This window comes from Bubalus bubalis, chromosome 5 (genome assembly GCF_019923935.1).
Source record: "Bubalus bubalis isolate 160015118507 breed Murrah chromosome 5, NDDB_SH_1, whole genome shotgun sequence".
Taxonomy (NCBI): Eukaryota; Metazoa; Chordata; class Mammalia; order Artiodactyla; family Bovidae; genus Bubalus; species Bubalus bubalis.
This window is the reverse complement of record NC_059161.1, coordinates 37,030,083-37,037,629: the sequence shown is the minus strand read 5'-3', so window position 1 is coordinate 37,037,629 and position 7,547 is coordinate 37,030,083. Positions and strand designations below refer to the sequence as shown.

Below are 7,547 nucleotides of genomic sequence, written 5' to 3'. Positions count from 1 at the left end.
AAAATATATTTATTTGATTTTCTGATCCAGAATTTGCCCCTTTCTTTCTTTTTATTTATTTGGCTGTGCTGGGTCTTAGTTACAGCATGTACATCGAGTTCCCTGACCAGAGATTGAATCTGGGCCCCCTGAGTTGGGAGCACGGAGTCTTAGCCACTGGACAACGAGAAGCTGCCCCTTTCTGAGAGCAGAGACCATTTGGAATGTGATCCCCTCCTGTGTCTAGAATCCCACCTGCTCTTTTCCCAGGAGCCAGTCAGCTCTCACTAGGGAGGCGGCAACCTCTGAGCTGGTGATGTGGCCACAGGGGCCTCAGGAAAGTTCCCTCTGGCTGGTGTTCACGTTGTGGTCAGTGGTCTGCGTGGAAGGGGCAGCATGGGTCCTGGAGCCACCATCCCTTCTCACTGGTAGAACTAGACGCTCTTTACCCAGAATTTGGTTTCCTTGTGCTGCTTTTCCTTCAGGAACAAACTGTTCATTCAAGAGCAGGTGTAAAAACCTTGTTTTATGGGTCAGGAAGGCCACCTCTCGCTGCTCCATTGGAGGGACCCATTTGGCTCCTGGAGTCACCCCTGATGGCTGGCAGATAGAGACGAAGCTGTCCAGCCTGGGAGCCCCACAGCCCTGCACAGAGCCCTTGGATTGGCTGACCTCTGACCTCTGAGTCGGCTTGTTGGCAGATGGGCTGGCTAAGTGTAGGACCACAGCCAGACTGCTGGGATACAAACGTCACCCTGCCGCTTAGCAGCTGTGTGACTTTGGGCAACTTACTCAACCTCTCTGTGCACTGTGCCCCCAGCTTCCATATCATGTGGTAATAATAATACCAACTCCACCAAGCTCTTATGAGAATGAAATGGTTTGGTAGCTGCTCTTAGGACAATGCCTGGCACAGAAGGTTCTGTAAGTTCTTGTCACGTAAACTGAAGCAAAGAGGGTGATCCTCAGCAGGACTCTGGCTCTCTCTCCGGTTCCAGGGTACTTTGTCACTGTGTTCTTCTTGTGTTTAGCAATTTTTTCTTTTTTTGGCAGCGCTGCCTGTCTTTGTGGGATCTTAGTTCCCTGAACAGGGATTGAACCTAGGCCCTTGCAGTGAAAGCACCAAGTCCTAACCACTGGACTGCCAGGGAATTCTCTGGCACTTAGCTATTAAAAAAAAAAAAAAGATTTGTCAATTTTATTGATTCTTTTGGGTGGGTGGGGGGAATCAGTTTCTTTCATTGAATTTCTCTACTGTTTTCCCATTTTCAATGTAATTGAGTTCTGCTATTTATTAGTTCCTTATTTATTTACTTATTTGGCTGCACAGGGTCTTAGTTGCAGTATTTGGGTTCATCAATCTTCCTTGTAGCATGTGGGATCTTTAGCTGTGGCATGTCGGATCTAGTTTCCTCACCAAGGATCGAACCCAGACCCCTTGCATGAGAGTCTGGAGTCTTAGCCAATGGACCACCAGGGATGGTCATTAATGAATGAATAAGTAAATGAAACATCCCCCTTCTTCCACATTAATAGACTGTTCCTGGAACAATGAATCACTAGGAAGCAACCAGAAGCTGGGGCATCTGGATCTGGTTGGGAACTTGTAGGGTCACTGTATGATCTCAGGGGGAGTGCATGAGCCATGCAGGTGCTTCAAATCAGGCAGGTGGCAGGTGAGTGGCTTGGCTTCTCAGAGTGACACGGAGCAGTACCTTACGGTCCTGTCCCCCACGCCCTCTGCCTGTCTTTTGTCTGTGGACAAACTTTAGTCAAAGAATAAGTTTAATCAGAGAAGTGAGAAACACAGAAACAAAGGAAAATAGTCTACGGAGACCAAATAACGATAATGTAGTCATTAAGCATAGTCAAGGACCTTCAGTTCCTTCTCAAGGACTACAGCTAATATTCTGAGCCATATCCTGAGAGCTGTCTTATAGAGACTGAAACACCAAGTGGAGAAAACTACATGATGACCAGACTGCACCCAGGACATGAGCTGCCACAGTTCCAAGAACCGGCCACAAAGAAACAGGAACAAACTGACCCTGGAACTGAAGACTAACTGTATCTAAAACAACCAAGATGACGTTGCTCAGAGCACTGATGACCAATTTGAGGATGACTGTCAGAGCTGACTGTGCTGTTTCTGCATGTAGCACTCCCCCTACTTCTCTCTATAAAAGCTCTTGCCCCACTGGTTGCCAGTGTGGAGTGGGGGTCAGCCTTTGGACAGGTGTCCACCACCCTCCCCCAACAGTTGCTGGCATCTGAAATAAAGCAAACTTTCCTTTCCACCAACCTGGCCTGTTTATTGGCTTTTGAATGGTGAGGAGCCAGACCCCACACACTCTTTTGGTAACGAGACGAGGAGGATTCCAGCCTGCCAGGCCCTAAGCTGCTGACCCCAGGAGAGAATTCAACAACAGGCTCTCCCCATACTGCCAGGAACAGTGGGGTCCATTCTTCCTGATTAAGTCCTAGGATGGGCTAGGTTATTAGAATGCTAGAGTCCTGGTGAGCAGTCTATCTGAGGAAGTTAGACCAGCAGCCCCAGGAGGCACCAAGTGTCCAGAGAGAAGACTTTTGCTCCCTGACAGGTAACTGGAGAGACTAGAGAAGGAGAACCCTGGGAACAAACTAATGTTGCTTATCATTAGGGTAAAGGCACATATGCACCTTCATCCTTTGACTCAGGACAGTAGGGCTTCCCTGGTAGCTCAGATGGTAAAGGATCCACTGGCAAAGCAGGAGACCCTGGTTTGATTCCTGGTTCAGGAAGATCCCTTGGAGAAGGGATAGGTTACCCACTCCAGTATTCTTGGGCTTCCCTGGTGGCTCAGATGTTAAAGAACGTGCCTGCAATGCAAGAGACCTGGGTTCGATACCTGGGTTGGGAAGATCCCCTGGCAGAGTGCATGGCAACCCACTCCAGTATTCTTGCCTGGAGAATCCCCATGGACAGAGGAGCCTGGCGAGCTACAGTCCATGGGGTCGCAAAGAGTCGGACATGACTGAGTGACTAACCACACAGCACAATCAGCCCCTGGTACCCAGGTCAGTCCCACCCCATCTGTTCACATCTTAACTGGCATCCAGAGGGGTGATCCCTTCTGGGACACCCAGAAACAAGGAAAGATATGCCTGGGAGGCTCCTGGCTCCATCACATCAATGTCAGCTTCTGAGCCCTTCTCTGCTCATGGAGACCCAGACGCTGCCTCTGAGTGCATGGAGCCAGCTGACTAGAGGCAGGAGAAACCTGACATCACTGCCTTGGCTGCAAGTCGGAATCATCAATGAGGAAGGGGGACAGCAGACGATCCCCTCTGGCAGCCTCCAGGCTCTCAACATTTAAAGTCATGAATGTGGTCACTATGAGAAGCATGAGACAGGCTTTGGGTGTCGTCCCATGCTGGGGGAGAGACCTCGGTGCTCCCCACATCAACACTGGGAGTTGGAGGCCTTCCTTCGAGCAGGTCACATCTCTCCGAGTGCCCACTCCCCTTACCCAACTACGAGTGGGGGTGGAGTGGGGCTGTAGGGAGGGAAGGGCCCCAGAGTCCAATTGCAGTCAAAGCAAAGATCAATCATTGAAATATTAGACATTGCATCCTTGTACAGGACAAAATGCTTGTCTGGATGAAGGCTGCTGCATAAATTTAAACTCTGTATCTTTAGGGAAAATCTTGGGAAATAAGCTCTCTATTCAAGTGGTTCACTTCATTCATTCAACAGACTTGAATGACATTCAAGTGACATTCAACATGTCTTGAAGCCTCACCTTGGTCTGAGCACCATACTGTCAGCAGGGAGCCAGGTGCATATTCGGCCCTGAGGATCTATGTTTGTGATGTGGGCAGATAATTAACAATGTGCAGCCAAGTGCCGTGACTGAACCACCCGCAGAGCTGTGGGGAGCCTGAGGGACTTGGCTCTTTGCTGGATGAGAGGTGGGGCACTGAGTCAGTGAAGGCTTTTCAGAGAAGGTAATGCCTGAACTGAGTGATAAAGAATGAGTAAGTATTTGGGGGTCGGGTGGGGGGTGATGAGAGCATTCTAGGCAGAGGAGGCAGCAAGAGCAGAGATCCTAAGGAAGGAAAACATCGTGTGTGTGTGTGTCTGTGTGTGTATGAACTGTGTGGCTGGCATAGTAAACAAGATGGGGGCAGTGGTACAAGGGATGAAGGAGGAGGGAGACAGGGCTGGATCAGGGAGGCTGTATGTTCCTTGCTAAGGAGCTGTATTTTACTTTATTAGGGATGGAGGTATGCAAAGGCAAGTGAGTGGAATGCCACATGTATTGTTTGGGTTTCTTTTAGTCCCATATTACAGAAACCCAGTTCCAATCAGCTCGAGCACAAAAGGACGTGATGGCCTTTCAAAAGTGACATGTCTGGGGATAGTTCTGCCTTCAGGCAGAGTTGGATCCAGGTGCTCAGACAATGTTGACAAGAACCGGCCTCCTGCTGAAACCTCCTGCTGAGTCTTATGGCTAATTTATAATTAAAATAATATCTGGGTTTCTGTTCTTTTTTAAAAAAATTATTTATTTTTGGCTGTGCTGGGTCATTGCTGCCAGGACTTTCTCCTAGCTGTGCTGAGCAGGGGCTACTTACTCTCTAGTTGCTGTGCACAGGCTTCTCATTGCAGTGGCTTCTCTTACTGTGGAACACCTGCTCTAGGGCACCCAGGCTTCAGTAGTTGCGGCTCCTGGGATCTGGAGTACAGGCTTGGTTGTTGTGGCACATGGGCTTAGTCACTTCTCAGCATGTGGGATCTTCCTGGATCAGAGATCAAATCAATGTCTCCTGCATGGGCAGGCAGATTCTTTACCACTGAGCCACCAGGGTAGCCCCAGGTTTCTGTTCTTGATCTTCCTACTCCTCTTTGTCCTAGCCCAAATCTGTTTGCAGAATTCTTTGGCCGAATCAATAAAAAGTAGTGAACATCAGGTGCTGTGAGCCACAGCTTTCCAATAAGCATCACAGTTGATGTGAAGATCTAGGTTATCTTCCAGGTCAAGATGACCTGTGCACATTACGTTGGCTTCACAGACCATGGGTTCAAAGACACACATACCACAGATGATTCAGAAGATTAACCCCAGCGCCTGTTCCCCTTGAGAAATCTCTAACTCAGAGACCAAGTTGGAGTGGATCTGAGACTTGTTTCCTATCCCCTTGCTTGGAGACCTGCAACAAAATCCTTGCTCTGTTGCAAACTCCCACTCTGAGTTTGCCTTTCTTTGCATTGGGCACAAGAGCCCTTTGCTTAGATGCAGTGCTTTGTCTCTGTTTTCCTCTGGGTGGGTGTTTTTCCCAGATGGGCACTCCTTCCATGGTGGCAAAGGTGGCTGCCAGTAACCCCAGCGTCCCATTTTGCTGACTCAGCAAGCCAAGCAGAGAGCACCTTGCTCCAGAAGACGTCCTGTGACTGCTCTCATTGGCTGAGATTGAGTCACAAGCCCATCCCTGAGCCAATCAGGGTGACTGATTTGCCAGACTTGGATCATGTGCCTGCCTCTGTACACAGCGGGTAGGGCATTCAAGTGGATTGACGGGAAGGCTGGGATGGCTTCCCCAAAGTAAAATGTGGGTGCTATGGTCAGCAGAAGGGGAAATGGTGTTCTGGGCAGCTAAAAACAACAGATATCTATTTCCATATTGTGTGACTCCATTTATATGAAATGTCTAGAGGAGGTAAATCCAGAGACTGAAGGTGGATTGGTGGTGGCCAGGGGCTGGGTAGAGGGTGAACAGGAGTGATGGTGGTTTAACGGGTAGGGGGTTTCCTTTTGGCATGATAAAAATGTTTTAGAACCAAATAGAGGTGGCGTTTGCACAACACTGAATGTACTACTAAATGCCATTGAGATGTTAACCACTTTACAGTGGTTAATTTATTATTATTATTATTTGGCCATGGATTGAACCCTGTGCCCCTGCAGTGGGAGTATAGAGTCTTAACCACTGCACTGCCAGGGAAGTCCCAACAAAGGTTAATTTTATGGTATGTGAATCTGGTTGGATAGCATCACTGATTCAATAGAAATGAACTTGGGCAAACTCCAGGAGATGGTGAGGGACAGGGAGGCCTCACGTGCTGCAGTCCATGGGATTGAAAAGAGTTGGACAAGACTTAACGATGAACAACAACAACAAATGTGAATCCTACCTCGGTAAAAAATTAAAAAACAAAACAGAAAAATGGCACACCCATATTATGAGAATTCCTTTGAAGAGGCATTAGATAAAGGAAAAGTGATTCTTACATTGGTTCCAGTTAATGAGAGAATTGGAACCAAGTGTTTCTTCAACTTCAGAAATCAATGTGGATCTGCCGAGTACAAGTGATCAAGTTCATCCTCCTTAAACAAATGAACAGTTTGAAGCTTGCCCCAAATCTAGTTGCAGTAAACCAATTTCTCCTTGCAGACCATGATGCCTCCAATTGATAAGGTTCATCAGGACACTTTGCAGAACTGGTGGCAACAACTTAATTTGAGTACCAGTGGCCAGAAAATAGAGATTTATCTGAGACTCCAGAAACTTGCTTATCTTGAAAAAGATGAGTAAATTCCGGAGTCATCTCAGGAAGCCAGATTGCAGTCATGTTGAAGGAAACACAAGATGGTGACCAAGAACGCAAGCTTTCAGACAAGTAGGATGAGTGAGAGCAAGGAAGGAACTAATATGGTTGAAGCGATAACTTCAGCTCAGGAAGCCATGTTGGCAGCATGGTCTAGAATTGCTGAGTGGCTTCCCTGATGGCCCAGTGGTTAAGACTCTGCACTTCCAGTGTAGGGGCCACCGGTTTATCCCTAGTTGGGGAACTAAGATCCCACATGCCCATGGCCTGGCCAAAGTAAATACATAAAAAGATGTTTGTTTGTTTGTTTGTTTTTTTAAAAGAATTGCTGCAAGCCATTCAGCCTATGGTTGTGAATTCCCAGCCCCTTCCTATCTCTGTTTAGCCCGTTCTGCCACAAGGTTCAGGTGTCCAGTAGTGTGTGGTCCGTGGCAGACTGTTCCCAGCAGACATAGAAGGTTGGGTTCGCCTGCAGTTCCATGCAGGTCAGGCCTGAGTCCCTGACACTCCCAGGAGATGTTCTCTCTCTTCCTGCTACCTGCCTGCACTTTCCCATCCTCAGACCTAGAAGATAATATGGTATGCCCTGAATGTGCTAAAAGAAATAAGAAAATTATGAAAAGATTAATTGCAATGGGGAAGAAGAAGAAACTTGGTTTGGACACACAATCAATGGTTTTTTTAATTAAAAATTAATAATTTATTTTTGGTTGTGCTGGGTCTTCTTTGCTGCTCTCGGGCTTTCTCTAGTTACTGTGAGCGGGGGCTACTCTTCTTTGCAGTGCACAGGCTTCTCATTTCGATGGCTTCTCCTGTGGAGGAGCACAGGCTCCAGGTGCATGGGCTTCAGCAGCTGCAGCAGGCGGGCTCAGTAGTTGTGGCATTCAAGCTTAGTTGCTCTGCTGAACAGGGAATTTCCCAGATCAGGGGTCAAACCTATGTTCCCTGCATTGGCAGGTGGATTCTTATCCACTGCACA

At 47.8% G+C, this 7,547-nt stretch overlaps 1 pseudogene; it reads left to right on the top strand.

The window, feature by feature from the left end:
- Positions 1-6,118: 6,118 nt before the first annotated feature.
- Positions 6,119-7,245, top strand: LOC102407009 (annotated as a pseudogene).
- The last annotated feature ends 302 nt before the right edge of the window (positions 7,246-7,547 follow it).